Source organism: Psammomys obesus, unplaced genomic scaffold, assembly GCF_907164565.1.
Source record: "Psammomys obesus unplaced genomic scaffold, mPsaObe1.curated_primary_1811, whole genome shotgun sequence".
Classification (NCBI taxonomy): Eukaryota; Metazoa; Chordata; class Mammalia; order Rodentia; family Muridae; genus Psammomys; species Psammomys obesus.
This window is the reverse complement of record NW_026596051.1, coordinates 5875833-5892120: the sequence shown is the minus strand read 5'-3', so window position 1 is coordinate 5892120 and position 16288 is coordinate 5875833. Positions and strand designations below refer to the sequence as shown.

General features: G+C 35.9%; 1 non-coding gene and 1 pseudogene across 1 annotated transcript; one reads left to right on the top strand and one right to left on the bottom strand.

Annotated features, from left to right (window-relative positions):
- The first annotated feature begins 7968 nt into the window (after positions 1–7968).
- LOC129689186 (U6 spliceosomal RNA) lies at positions 7969–8071 on the top strand. Its single transcript, XR_008722055.1, has one exon. It is a non-coding gene; the product is annotated as a U6 spliceosomal RNA (small nuclear RNA).
- Positions 8072–14735: 6664 nt separating this feature from the next.
- On the bottom strand, positions 14736–15812 carry LOC129688953 (glyceraldehyde-3-phosphate dehydrogenase-like; annotated as a pseudogene).
- Positions 15813–16288: the final 476 nt, after the last annotated feature.

Below are 16288 nucleotides of genomic sequence, written 5' to 3'. Positions count from 1 at the left end.
GACAGTCTCTGTTCCCCTTACTAGGCAACCAACTTGGATACTGAGCTGCCATGGGCTACGTCTGAGCAGGGGTTCTTGGTTATATCCATGAATGGTCCTTGGTTGGAGTATCAGTCTCAGAAAGAACCCTGTGCCTAGATATTTTGGTTCTGTTCCTCTTCTTGTAGAGCTCTTGTCCTCTCCAGGTCTTACTGTCTCCCCTTTTTTCCTAAGAATCCCTGCACTCTGCCCAAACTTTGGCTATGAGCCTCAGCATCTGCTTTGATACTCTGCTGGGTAGAGTCTTTCAGAGGCCCTCTGTGTAGGCTCCTGTCCTGTTTCCTGATTATATTCTTTATTCTATTATTATAGTATCTTGTCTGAATTGAACTTTAGGCATTCCAAATATTCTTGAACACAGTGAATTTTCTGCTGTGGTAGTGTAATTGAACAATTGGCAGTTGGTTTCTAATCTTTATTTCCTATGACTAGGTATTTTATCAATTATGTAGATCATAATATTGAAACTTCTAAATTATTAGTTTTATATTTATTTAATTATAACTAAAATTATAATTTTCTTTTTTCAAATCTCACATTCATATTGCTGGAAATTCTATTCCATCTTCCTTTACTTTCTGCTAAATTAAAGCACTCCCTATAATAAAACAGACCTCTCTGTCTCTAAAGAAGTTATTTCAGTATATGTCTTGTCCAAAAATTGATTTTGGTCATATATTGTAACAATTACCTAGCCTTCATTTTGTTATTACTTGAATAATATAAAATTCTTCTATCATTTTTGTAGTATTTTTTTGTGTGTTTAAAGTGTATTCCTTATTTGTAAGTCTATCTGTTAATTTGTGTTTTAATCTAATCTGACACTCTTGGTCTTTGTCCTGATAGGGGAGGACCTCCTGATAGTCATCCCTTTATAATTTATTAACTTAATACTCAATTTTATTATTGGTATATTACAGTTACTGTTTTAGTTTGTAGTTCTGATGTCATGTATTGTATTGTTATTCCTATATTTTTGCTTGTTATAATAAATAAGCTCTAATGGGAAATTTAATTTTTTTTGTTATTTTCTGAATATTATGCCACATATCTCATCCCACTAAAACATACAGTTCTAATAAATGAGAAATCTCAAATACTGCTTCACTGTGTTTATATTTATACATTATAAATCCAACAACAAATTGGTATCACTGCCATTATACCTAGTATCATTCATATTTCTCCTGCAGAAGGTGCATTTGTGACAAATGCAGCTACTTCTTTAATTTCTTTATTTGTAATAGTGACAGTCTTTGTCACTTATTTTTAAGATTATTTGGATATCATGGTTTATTTGTTAATAAATTATCTTTTAGAGTCCAGTTGCACAATGCTGGACTTCCTGACAACTGAGAAGACACCTGAACTCCAAAGGGCATCCTGAATTTGATGTTACATTTGTTGCTGAATTTTGATGTTACAGAGATTGTCTCTTCTGCTTTTGGTTCTACAGTTTTGCTCTTCTATTTCCTTGATTTCTTTGAATCTATAAACCTTGATATTATTATATCTTCTGGAAATATAAGTCCACATATTTTTAATCAAATATAAGCCATTTATCTATTACTTTCCCCAATAACGTTTCTAAACATTGTTTTCTCTCGTTCCCGTAAATAACCATGGCGTGCTTACAGGTGCATTTGACGCTATATACAGATTTCTAAGACTTTTTAGTCACTTATCGCTATACCTCAAAAATTTTGTTCAACTTTTATTTACTCACTTCTTCACCTTTACATCTCCTTCTTCAAGTTCCTAATGTCTAATCTCCTCGATTTCATATTCTATTTAATGATGCAGTAAGCTTTCATTTTCGTCAATACGATAGATACTCAAATTATTTCAATTTTTTATTTGCAATGTGTATGTTTTTACTGATAATCTTTACTTTCATGATATTTGGTAGCTGGAATGCAGCTTGTTTAGTTGTTGAAAATAGGCCTCTGTGACTTTGACTTATTCTGTTAGTATGGGTCATGTTTTTTTCATACACACCTCTTAATCATCATTGTAGGGAAAATTGCTGAAGAGAAAATTATCCTAGCAAAACAGAAACAGCACTGAACTAACAGTATGCAATGTATTTTCATAGCTTTTTTTGAATGAATGCTTCTATTATTCTGTGCATTTCATTAATTTGAAGTTAAAAAAGCATTGATAATACTAATTCTTTCAATATTTTCACTTTCTTAAAGCATAGAAATCAATAAAATCATCATCCTGTAATTATACTGATTTATTTTACCTCATTTTATGCTAAGAAAAACCTTTTACATGTTTATTGTATACAACACTCTTTGTCACTGGAAATATATAAGCAGAACAATGATCAGTTACATAATTTTATGGTAACAATTTATATATTTACTTTATTTTTGAGACAATTACAGAATTTCTAATTGACAGAAATTGATCACAAGTAAAGTTTCTGTGTAAAATTGTAAGTGACTGAACTGATTGAATTTTGATAAAGCAATACTGGCTGTAGTCACTTAAACATTTTGAACCTTTTGTTATCTCCTGCAGAGATAGCGTTGAGTTCTGTAGCTGCAGAACGACAGATGCACAAGATGGATCCTAACCGTGCATGCCTCGAGAGGGATGTTTATATCACCCTAACAAGCCTTTCTTCCACATTAACTGTAAGGCTGCAGACAATAAGGGTTCAGTCACAGTGTAAAATGAGGTGACAGCCTGGGCATAAGAGGTCAACTATCCTGTGTTTATAACTGATGCTTAAGATGCTTTTAATTTTATGTTAAATGTTTTTACAAATTTAAATATAGTTAAATAATTTTCTTCCTTCCATTTGCTATCTCCATTCTCTCCATTTTTCCTCATTCCAACAATTCATATGTCCCTTCAGTTTTCAAATTGATATCCTCTTTTACTTTGAATATTATTGCTACACATTCACATATGGACAAATACATAAATACAGTATCCGGAAACCATTTTTCAATATTTGTGTGTATATGATTTCAGAGCTGAACACTTTGTACTGGATACCAGTTAGGAAGCTCATGCTTTGGAGAGGTAATTCCTCCCCTCTGAGCATTCCTGTAGTTGCCTGTAGCTTTCTGTCTTTGGGATGGTTCTCCTTAGGTTTAACCCTTCTGCTTTAGTATATCTGTTAATAGGGTCAGTTCAGTTCTTAGAAATGCTACTATTTCTAAGAGAGTCAGTCCCACCCCATACTTCCTCATATTCTAGCTCTTACTAACTTTCTGTACCAGTTTTCTGTGAGGTTTCCTGAACCATAGATTCAGGAGTTGTAATGTAGATGTACCCATTGGAGATTTAGCACCACAGTCTACTAATCTTTGTAGTGTGTCTGGTGTTATATTTTAGTAATGGTCTCCTTTTGCTACAGAAAGATGTTTCTTGGATAAAAGGTGATAGCTAAACATTACATATGATACACAAAAGTAAATGCTTATTCATACATATAAATATATTCAAATGCAGTTATGACACTTAGGCCAACAGTGCTCCCCATATAAACCATAGAATAACACAAAACCCACCATTAATCTTAAGAAACCTTTTAAGGGGCCAATCCAGGCACACCAAGTGATTCCTAAACCATTATAGACTATTGTTGTCTATCGTGCTTCTTACACTATGGTGAAGGTAAGCCACTATTGCTAAATTCACTGTACACTTGGGATACAGGACTTACATGATTAGAGCTGAATATAGCTTGAAAGCCTTTCATCATTGAGATACCATTGTACCAGAAAGTATTAGGCACAAGGTCAACAAGAGAAGTAATTAATAGTCCTGATCCTCTGTGACACAGATGGACCATAGTAATTGGCATGATAATTAGAGCAGATTGGTAAGATATCCAGAAAGTTGTAATAGTGGCTGAAAGGTGTAATAGTGATGATAATGCAAGAGTTGTCTAAGTGAACTTAAGGCTCACTCAAAAGAAAAAAAAATGTTACGTACTAGAAACCTAACCACCTGTCTAAGGTGACTAAGTGCAAAGATCTTAGAAGATTCTACTACTTTGAAGAATTTTTACCTCTCAATTACCATTTCTGCTACATTAATTCCAACTCTATGAAGCATGTACTTCAGATTATATGTTCCTAAAATGACATATGTCTTAGTAAAATTCTTATCTATTTTTTTGTTGTTTTGTTGTTGTTGCACTGTGGATTATACCTGGGACCTCTTTCTCCAGCCAGCATTGTATTCTTATCTGCCTTATTGAAACTACCTAATCATGAATAATTTTAATAGAAAATTGTAATGTATGGCTTCCACAATTATTTTTGCCTCTATCCTAGCTGAATAAATATATGCAAATAACCTATTAGGCAGTCTTTTAGTGCCTACATCAGTGCTTGTCCAGAATTAGCACAGTTCTTCAGTGATGGAGTCTCAGCATGAAATAATTTCCATTCATCTAATTCATTTAGAGTTGAAAAGTTTAGATCCATGTGATCTTAAACACAAATTATTTAAGCCACTTATTTGTAAAAATATACAAATAATTATAAAAATATACTAATAAAATATACAAAATAGTAATTTTATTTTAATTAATTTATTTTACATCCCAATTACAGCTTTAGCTCCCTTCTCCCCTCCCAGTCCTTCCCTCTTACCTCACTTCCTGCCTTCATCCCCTGTCCTCCCTTTTCCCTCAAGAGAGACTCAGAAAAAGGGAGGCTTCCCACAGCTATCAATATGTCTTGGCATATAAGTTGTAGTAGAACTAAGCACATCTTGTCCTATGTGGCTAAGCAAAGCACCTCAGTTAGGGGACCAGGATCCAAAGGCAGGGAACAGAGTCAGCTATAGTCCCTGCTCCTACTGTTAGGGGACCCACATGAAGATTGAGCTACACGACTGTTACATATGTGTTGAAGGCATAGGTTCATCTGTGTATGCTCTCTGTTTGGTGGTTCAGTCTCTGTGGGCCCCTTCAGGTCCAGGTTAGTTGATTCTGTATACCTTCTTGTAGTGTTCTTGACCTCTCTGGCTCCTTCATCATTTGTCCCCCATTCCCACGGAATTTCCCAAGCTCCTCCTACTGTTTTGTTGTGAGTCTCATCATCTGTTCTCATCAGTTGCTGGAGGAAGCTTCTCTCAAGGTTGTTATGCTAGATTCCGTTCTGTAAGTGTAGCAGAGTATTAATAACAGTGTCAGAAGTTTTTTTTTCTCTTTAGTGAGTCTCATGATGTGCCAGTCATTGGTTGGTCGTTCCCTCAATTCTGTTCCTTATCTTGGTGACATGTCAAATTGTGGGTCTCAGGCTTTGTGGCTGGTTGGTGTCCCCTTCCTTTCGCTGGAAGTCTTTCCTGGTTGAAGAAGATTTTAATTATTGTTTTATCATCACCATTTATAACTTTAAAGACTTTTCTTTATTTTTGTGCTAAGGAATGATATCTACTTTACTTTTACCTTTCATGTTATCATTTTCATAAACATGCTCTAAGTGTTTATTTTAAAACTCTCAGTGTTGGAGGGATGTTTTTGTGGTTTGAAAACTGCTTTTCCAGAGGAATTGAGTTTGGCACCGGTACCCAGATTAGGCAGCTCACAATTGACTGTGATTCTAGCTCCCGGTGATTAGACACTCTCTTCTAGCTTTGATGAGCATTGTAGATGGACACACACACACACACACACACACACACAGACACACACATACACACACACACACACATACACACACACATACACACAGAAAGAGAGTATGTGTGTGTGTGTGTGTGTGTGTGTGTGTGTTCAAAAACACCCAACAATAAACTGTTTCTCTGTCCTCAACTTAATACTTAATTTGGTCAAGTCATCCTGAAAAGTATTGACAAGTATCTATTTTGTACTCATTTTGTCTGAAGACACAAATCACTACAGAAGCTACAGCTGTCTCTGAAAAATAAGCAGGAATTAGTTTTTAAAACTTCAGACTTAAATTCACAGCAAGAAAGTTATTGTTTATTTTGTTTTTCCCACTAAAGAGAAGATTGATTTTATCCTAGCAGGGTGTAAAAGTAGGATTGCAAGGAATTTAAGTATTATCTACCAGATGTTGACTCCTCTAAGCTATGTTTTTTAGCTTATGTTAGGGGCTTTTGATCACAGTTTTCTGGAAGTAAACAAATGGCACAGCAACTCTACTTCTAATTCCAAAAGTTAAGCCTCCGTCCCAGGGAAGCCAGAACAGAGGTGTGGGCTTCAGGAAGAAGCAGCACCTCTCCCGCAACATTAAACAGCAGCACACAGACAGGGCACCAAGATATGTGAGTCTGCGTGAGGCCAGGACAATGAGATTTCTGTTTACTCTTAATCACACACATACTTCAGTGACCTTCCACAGTTTACAGATTTAATGGCAGCTTATTATTAAGGTAGTTATAAGGTGTTGTAAAAATGGAAACATGACATGGTAGATAGCAGAGTCATTCCAGGGGCATAAGGGTGTGGGATTCCTATGCCTTGGCTTTCTGCAATCAATTCAATTCTCACTGGATTTGGGTGCTAAATAGTTGTAGTACAAATAAAAGGTCTAAACTAAAATGAAGCTTAAGCACATATGGAAATGTAGACCCTCAAGTATTTTGAAGAGTTTTAGAACACAATTCAATCCATTTTAATTTTGTTGTTCCCAATGCTCTCAAACCTTGAACACTGGTAGTATACATTTCAGCTGGAGAGCCTGATTCTATCTCATCTCTTCTCACTACAAATGGTGGAGACTTAGGCAAATAAAATAGCTTATATTTTTTTTACTTATCTCCGTAACATGGAGATAGAAGCAGTCTCTGCTTCACATACCTGCTCTGAGAAGCAAACTTCATATTTGTATCTAGTAAACTAATTTGCAGTTGTTAATCTAAGTATCGATGAGTAGCTTGTAGAATAAGCTGCTATAAATGACTGGGAACACACATAAGATAAAGCTGTTGGTGGGTCACTATCTAGTGTCTGGCCATGTCCACACAGTAAGTCATTAGGACAGACCTTTTAAGGGAAACACTGTTTCACATGAAATAGAACTAATTTCTTTGGGTTGCCCATAGCAAAAATGCTAGTTTCCTCATTGAGTCTACAGTAGATTCAAAAGAAGCACTGAGAAATAAACTGAATAAACAATCAGATTTTACTACATTGTGTTTTTAAAAGGCACCTAGGGTCCTAGGGTCGAGTTGGTTATAACCAAAGAAAAAATATAAACAAACAAAATATTTGGAAAGTATAGTGTAGATTTTCTAAATTCGAGTAGTGTCCTGTCTGTCTGCCAGTGAATTCTCTAACTGTGCTGGCAATTCAACTTTCTCTTACTCCAAGGGAATTAGAGATAGTTTATTTTTAAGGAAAATAAGAATGAGCATGACTTGGAAAAGAATTTAGCTTACCCCAACTAATGTGGAATAGTTTCATGATGTTTACATTTTCTAGCAAATTTAAAAAGCAATTTTAAAATATATTAATGAAATATCACTTGGAGACTGAGTCTATGGGCTATATCTGAGCAGGGTTTAGGTCCTTGGTTGGTGTATCATCCTTTTCAGAACCCACAGGGCCCAAGTGAGTGCTCTAGTAAGGGGTACTGGGACTGTCTCTGACATGAACTTAGTGGTAGGCTCTCTGATCACTTCCCCCTGGGGGATGCAGCCTTGCCAGGCTACTCAGGAAGACAATGCAGCCAATCCTGATGAGACCTGATAGGCTAGATTCAGATAGAAGGGGAGGAGGACCTCCTCTCTCAGTGGACTAAGGGAAAAGGAGGGGCACATTGGGGGGCGGAGAGGGTGGGATTGGGCGGAGACAAGGGAGAGTCACTGTCAGGATACAAAGTGAATAAACTGTAATAAAAATAATAATTTAAAAATAAAATAAAAGAGAAAATAGAGAAATTGAGATAGGTTAATATGATATCTAAAATAATAATCAATATTTGATGCTTGCTTTGGCAGCACATATATTAAAATTGGAACGATACAGAGAAGATTAACATGCCCTCTGCACAAGAATGACACACAAATTAGTGAAGCATTCCATACTTAACAAAAAAATATCTGTTGATAATCAATAGAATTCTTTTTACAGAGCACATATATAGTAAAAGTAAAATTCATCTTCTTTTGACCTAACATCATATTTGCTAAACCACATTTCAGATACTGATAAACTACTTTTAAAAAATTATTTATTTTTTTATTAATTACAGTTTATTTACTTTGTATACCAACTTTAGCCCCCTCCCTTGTCCCCTCCAAATCCTACCCTCCCTCTTCTCCAATCATGCCCCTCCCCCAGTCCATTGATAGGGGAGGACCTCCTCTACTTCCATCTGATCCTAGTTTATCAGGTCTCATCAGAAGTGGATGCATTGTCTTCCTCAAAGATCAAGCCACTTAGTTCATGTCAGAGATAGTCCCTGTTCCCATTACTAAAGAACCCACTTGGACACTGAACTCCATAAATTATATTTGTGCAGGGGATCTAGTAATCTCCAAGAATGGTCCTTGGTTGGAGTATCAGTCTCAGAAATAAGATCCCTGTGGCCATATTTGGTTTTTTTTGTTTGTTTGTTTGTTTGTTTGTTTGTTTTGTTTTTTCTTTTTAACTTGTGGAGCTCCTGTCCCCTCCAGGTCTTTCTACCTCCCCATTCTTTCATAAGATTACCTGCATTCTCCCCCAAATTTTGTTATGAGTCAGCCTCTACTTGGATACCCTGCAGGGTAGAATCTTTCAGAGTCCTTCTGTGGTAGGCTCCTGTTCTGTTCCCTGTTTTCTCCCTCTTCGGATGTCCATCCCATTAGCCTTTCTGAATGAGGGTTGATAAACTATTTTTAAATAGTCTTCTTATATTATATCTTATTTATTATATTTCTCTATCAACTTAGTTGGTATAGATAGTTGTATCAGCTCTGCAATATCTAATAAATCTAATAGGTTGCTTTGTACTTTGATTTCCCAATGCTGGAATCCTCGTGTTAAATGAATCAACTATATGATATAACATATTTTCCTCCTACATCTCTTTGTTTTCACTTTCTCCTAGTTCTCAATATTAACATAGGCTTATAAGTTAAATACAAAATATATGTGGTTTGTCAAATATACTGCAGTAATTTTTACTTCATATAGGTGTTTCTAGCTTACAATAAAAAAAACATAAAATGCATGAAATATGTGTGATTTGCATGCATGTGAAATTATAATTTTTGAATGTGAATTTATAACTTCACATATCTTCTGATGATGACTATTTTGGCTAAGATGTAACATTTTGATTCACACTAGAGATATTAAAAATGCTTGTTGAACACATAAATGTTCAAATACGTGGCTATTCTCATATTCTGATATGCCCAATTCAGATGTTGGATTTTTCTTGTCAGCCCAGTTTGCAACACTATGAATTTTTATGACCAACACAAATAGCTTGTCTTCTAATCATCGCTGTTGGGCTGGGTCTCTGTCATGTTATTCATGGAAAAACGAAAACGTCAAAACATTTTACTGACATTTTGTGAACCTGTGTTACTATATGTAACAAATTTTCATCTCAGAAATTATGTCTTTTTGTGGTTAGTTGTTAGTTTAGAAAACTCTATCTTATGATAAAGCTGATTCAGAATACATGCTAAATATGACCATTCAGTGGTGGTGGCCATGGAAAGACATTCATAATTGCATACATCCTAGTGTTGTAAGAACTGAAAAGTCGACAGTATAGAAGTCTCTGAGTATTTTAACAGAGCATTTGTTTTTGAAAACCTCAATGCTGGTACATTGGCACAACATTAAAGTACATTCTTTACTATCCAGAGAGGCTAGGCTTCCTATGATTGCTCATCACCTACTTCCACATCAGCTGTTGAATGCATTTAGAGTTTGTCTAACTAGGAGAAAACACACTTTTCCTCTGTGTTTGCTCCTGGCAGAGTTTGAAAGAATGGAGAATTTTTTTTCAATTAAGTGCCTCGCCGATTGCTGAAGAGCAGCTGAAAATCAATCACAGTACAAGGTACATGGAGTGAGCCTGTTATCTTCCAAGATTGCAATTCAGGGGTTAAGATTCCCATTTTGTGTCAGGCAGAAAGTTTTGGTGAACTAAGTATCTTTTAAAGTTTATAGGTCCAAATAAAAGAACACTTTTAGGAGGACCTCAGCTCATAAAGCAAGACACAGCAAAACTTTTTGACTTTTGGCTTCTGTAATTATTTTAACGAAATGAAAATCCTCTAGTAAAAACACAGAAAATATTCACAACTCTGATAACTTAAAAAATGTCAAATTAATTAAAAATATTTTACTCATCAGAAGGTAAACAACAGCTTTATTTGACAGGAAGAAATGAAATGCATGTAACATAGACACTGAATGCCATGGCATAGGACCTATTTCTAAGGACAATTGCAAAGAAAGCATTGAAGAGTGTTCAGGAATGTCAGAAACCAAAGGATGGATGCAAGAGATACTGTATTTCTTTGAGAAATTACCTTAATTGATTCTAACTATGTGCATACAGGCCAAATGTTGAATTTGTAAGTAGTCATTTCTGACCCTGGGAAATTTATTATGCATTTGCATTGATTTCTTCTTATCTTTAAAATGTAAAGAAAAACAGAATAGCATAGTGCTTTTAAAATAACTGCGTACATTTCTGTCAACAAAGTCCTTAGAAGAATGTACATTAGTAAGTAGATTGAAGTTGATATCAGAGTTATTTTAATGAGTGGAAGGCTTGCTTTCCCTTTCACAGCATCTCTTATGGTTGTTTTAATTAGTGTGGAAAAAAATATCTAATGCAAGTTTTCTGCAACATCATCCAACACAGGAAAAAGCCTTCTTCAAGAAGATACTCTATTTTTCCAACCTAGACACCAACTGTTAAGATCAAGTTCTACATAAGCCTATTTTTAATTTTTTTATTTATTGCAATGTATTCACTTTGTATCCCAGCTGTAGCCCCCTCCCTCATTCCCTCCCAATCCCACTCTCCCTCCCTCATCTCCTCCCATGCCCCTCCCCAAGTCCACTGATAGAAGAGGACATCCTCCCCTTCCAACTTACCCTAGTCTATCAGATCTCATCAGGACTGGCTGCACTGTCTTCCTCTGTGGCCTGGTAAGGCTGCTCCCTCCCAAAGGGGGACGTGATCAAAGAGCCATCCACTGAGTTCATGTCAGAGACAGCCCCTGTTGCCCTTACTAGGACACCTACTTGGAGACTGAACTGCTATGAGTTACATCTGTTTAGGGTTTCTAGGTTGTCTCCATGAATGGTCCTTGTGCGGAGTATCAGTCTCAGAAAAGACCCTGGGGCCAGAATTTTTGGTTCTATTGCTTTCATAATGTTCAGATAATAAAAGTCCTCATTATAGAAAGTTAGATTAAAAAATGATGACTCTATTAAATCTATGAAAACATATTTTCTAATAATATTTCTTCCTTTACATATTCTACATAGTTTTGGAGGGGTGTGTTTTGTTTTTTCTTCCTTAAGAACCTATAATAACCTTTCAAAGTAGGTATATCTATCAGAGAAAATACCTGATTCCATGAATGTGTTAACTGCTCCTGGTATTGTAGAACATGCTGCTTTCTATCCTCTGGTCTGTTACTCCCATTGATATAAAAAACAATTATTTAATATCCTTTATCATTAACTTGTGAGGAGGTAAACTGGAGCATGTATGTGCATGTTCTGTTAGTAGACAAGAATGTTGGCCATGCCATAAAGAAATAGCAGGACCGAAGAAATGGCTTAGCTAGTGCCAATCTGAAGACAACTTTTGTAGATGTGGAAAATAAAAAAATAAATTTATGAAAAAGGGAATTGGAGTTGGGAATTAAAGGCCTCAATGACAGGTCTATGACAAATTGGAGAAGACAATGAACATTAAGTAAAAACTAGATTTCTTTATTGATATGAGAATAATAATAATAATAAAAGGAAAACCAAACTTTTATTTTATTGGTAAAAAAGCTGAAGAGTTCCAACAGTTTACATGAAGGCACAGATGTTAAAATTTGCTTTAAAATCTCTTTAATATACAAAGAAGTAAGATTGTACAATAACATAATTCCATTTTTAGTTTATTGAGTCCATACCTGCCAAAATACTTTCTAGAACAAACAGAAGTTCATAATTTCTTCATATCATCAATATCACTTGCATTTTGATTTTCATTTTGGATATGACATATTAATGGGTATGAGATATTTATTACAGTGATTTTGATTTGACTTTCTCATTTGTTTAGTAAAGTAGATTATATTTTTAATTTCCTACTTTCACTTGTATATCTTTTTTGAATAAATGTCTATTTATATCATTTATACATTAAACATGAAGTTAGTTTTTTAATTAAATAATAATTTAACAATTTCATATACATATATATAGTTTACAATCACCTACGTTATCTCATTTCCCCCCTTCCACTGATTTTTTTCAATCCTCCTTTCACATTTTTTTTTCTTCTTGTGGCCTGTTGAATGTAATTAAGATTGTTTTTTGAGTGTGGGCAGGAGAATATTCACTGTAATAGTTCACTGCTCATGGAAGGAGGAACAGAGCCTCATGAGCTGCTCCCTGTTCATGAGATAGTGTTCACAGACCAGGTTTTGTATAGATATTGTGCAGGTACCACAACTGCTGTGAGTTCATGAGTATATGGTCATGTCATATCCTGATCACAACTTTACATTGCACCCTTCTCCAATCACTGACTCTTGCATTTTTTTTGCCTCCACTTCTGTGATGGTTTCTGAGCTTTGGAGAGAGTGACATAAATGTCCCTTTTATGATTGAGCACTCAATAGTCTCTTGTTAATCATTACTTTTCTCAGATATGAGTCTGTTAAGTAACCATCATATATTGCAAAATGAGTCTTCTCTTACCAAAGCTGAGAGAAAAACTAGTCTACAGGCATACATATAAATATTTGGAATGCAATGTTATAGTCATATAATGTCCATTCCACAAAATAACAGAACTAAGTTCCCCACAGTAATTATTTCCACCCATCCCAAACATGCTCAGCTTTACAGTACCAGGCAGGAATTCTTTCCTTGTGGAGCAGGAATCAAAGCCAAGCAGAAAATGGTTAATTACCCCCATAATGGTCATTTTACTGCACTTGTGCCATATTTCCTAGTAATATGGTTGTGCAGCACGCACATTCAATCACTGGGTAAGATTGTTGATGACTTCACTTTCCTAGTGGGAAGCATAGCACCATTTAGCACTGTGAACACTAGCCAATGTAGGAAGCTTAGTTATCGCAAATTTAAGTCTCAATTTCTATCTAGACATTTTATATGTCCATCTGAATGCCTGTAGTTAGACTTCTGTATACTGAATACATAATTTGAAATCTTTAGCCAAAACAGAGAGGAGAAGAAGCCAGTATAAATTTAGAGTATTATAAGTGAAAAAAAATGAGTAAGTCTCTCTTTCTCTGTGTGTATGTGTGTGTGTGTGTGTGTTTGTGTGTGTTATATTAAAGATTTGGATAGTTGATTTTTTCTTTCCTCTATTGTTCCTGTCTTTATTGCTCTATAGGCAAAGTAACACTTCATAGATTCCTTCAAAGCATCTTTTTGTATCTTCTTATAATAGTCAGGTTGTCTGTTTTGCTTTCATTTAATATATTTTGCCTGAGTATTTTGCACTACATTGTTGCCCATGATTATCCCAAAAGTCATTTGGGCCATGTGTACTCCTTTAGTTTTGACAATTTCATTATTATAAAATTCTGTCTGTGTCCCTGATGATCTTCAAACACTATTTGTTTGAATTTATAAAGTCAATTAATTTTGCTTTTGATAGTATTTACATAGTGCAATATTCTTTTCTTTTCTACATACCTGTCTTTGTCTATATTTAATGTAAGCATCTTACAGAAAACATATACTTAGTTCGTAATATTGTTACTCAGTTGTAACATTCTTTCCCTCTTGATATATAAAGTAATAAAGTTATCTACCATCAACAAATAATCCATTAGTAAATTTAATATGTAGCATATTTATAAAAATTCTATTTTTTACATTCTTTCATTTTTTTTCTTTTCTACACTGATGAATGTGAGCCTTTTTATTATTTTCCTTTCTCTTCATCATATGCTTTAAAAAAGGTTAGTGACTTCTCACAATTCCAATTACATAGTCTGTATCTTCTGAGTTCTCTTTTGAATAACATTTTACTCTTTCCAAGCTGCATAGAAATTTTATAACTGTTCTTATTGCCTTATGTTCTTTGATGCATCGATTATGGTCATTCATTTGCAATGAATATCCAATATATGTAACTATATACTCACAGTAAGGTTTCTCAGTTTAAGAAGTTTTTCCTGTTTATTTTTTTAACATTTAAAAGTTACTTTCAATATATATAGAATGTCTCTGTCTCTGTGTGTATGTGTGTGTGTTGTCTTAATGATTTAGGTAGTTGACTAATCTTTTCTTTCTTCATTGTTTCTGAAAAAAAGTCCCTAATCTTGTCTTTATTTAATTTTTGTGGGTACAGTGAGCTTTATTGATGGTATTCAAGAGAGTAGGCCTCCCTGGTTGTATAGAATGTGAGACTGTGAGGGAGATGATCAGTGTCACGGGGTGAGTTGGCACAGGCACTTCTCAGAAGCTGAGGGTCTTTCTTTTGGTCCTCCCTCTTGCTCTAATGCCCTTGCTGGGGTGGGTGGTCCAAGGTTTCTCACTCCTTGAAGGCTATGGAGGCAATGAGGTCCACCACCCTGTTACTGTAGCTTTATTCACTGTCATACCAGAAAATGAGATTTACAAAGTTGTCATTCAGGACAATTCCAGACCCAGTATCAAAGGTGGAAGAGTGGGAGTCAATGTTGAAGTCGCAGGAGAAAATCTGGTCCTCAGTGTAGCTCATAATGCTCTTTAGTGGGCCCTCAGATCCTTATTCACCACCTTCTTGATGTCATCATACTTAGCAGGTTTCTCTAGTCAACATGTCAGATCCACAACAGACATGTTGGTTGTAGGAACATGGAAGGCCATGCCAGTGAGCTTCTGTTTCAGCTCTGGGATGACCTTGCCCCCAGCCTTGACATCATCAGTTGATGCAGGGATGATGTTCTCGGCAGTCAAAAGGCCATCACACCATACCTTTCCAGAAGGGCCAAACACAGTCTTCTGAGTAGAAGTGATGACGTGGTCATGAGTCCTTCAGCGACACCAAAGTTGTCATGGATGACCTTGGCCAGGGTAGCTAAACATTGCTCACAATAGCTTTATTTATTTTGAATTAGATATTTTTTCATAAAATATTTTTGTAAATTTACATTTTTATTTTTTATATTGATTACAGTTTTCACAATTTATATCCCAGCTGTAGCCCCTCCCTAATTCCTTCCCAATCTCACCCACCCTCCCTCATCTCCTCCCATATCCCTCCCCAAGTCCATTGATAGTGAAGGTCCTCTTCCCCTTCCATATAACCCTAGCTTATCAGGTCTCATCAGGACTGGCTGCATTGTCCTCCTCTGTGGCCTGGCCCTCTGTGCTCGCCTCTCAGGGGGAGCTGGTCAAAGAGGCAACCACTGAGTTCATGTCAGAGACAGCTGACAATCTTGAGTGAGTTGTCATGGTTTACCTCCATCACAAACATGGTGACATTGGCAGAAGAGACAGAAATGATAACCCTTTTGGCCCCACCCTTCAAGTGCGCCCCAGCCTCCTCCATTGTGGTGAAGATACCAATATATTCCATAACATACATGGCACCAGTATTGGCTCCCTTTTCCAGAGACAGCCACATCTCTTTGTACAGTGCCAGCTTATTCCTGTCTTTACTGTTCTGTTCTATGGGCAAAGTATTGCTCCATAGCTTCCTTCAAATCATCTTCTGGTCTGGTTCTCTATTTTCACATGTTCTATCCAGGAGCACAGTCATTGAGTGTTAAACATGAAATGCTTCCTGTGGGCTCCCATGTTAGAATACATCATTCACAGTGGGTGGAATTATTTTGAAAAGCTGTAGACACTATATGAGATAGAGCCTGACTGGAGAAGTAGGGTACAGGGTCTGGAGCTTGAGGTTTTCTTGCCTGACACAGCTTCCTGGTTTCTCTCTACTTCCTGGCTGTGGATGCAATATATCCAGTTCCCTCCTGCTGTCATAATTTCCCTGCCACCGGGAACCCTGTCCCCTCAGATTACAAGCCCTCGAACCCCCATCATCTCTCCTAAATTGTTTATTGTTAGCACTAGGTCCTGGCAATAGGAAAGTAATTT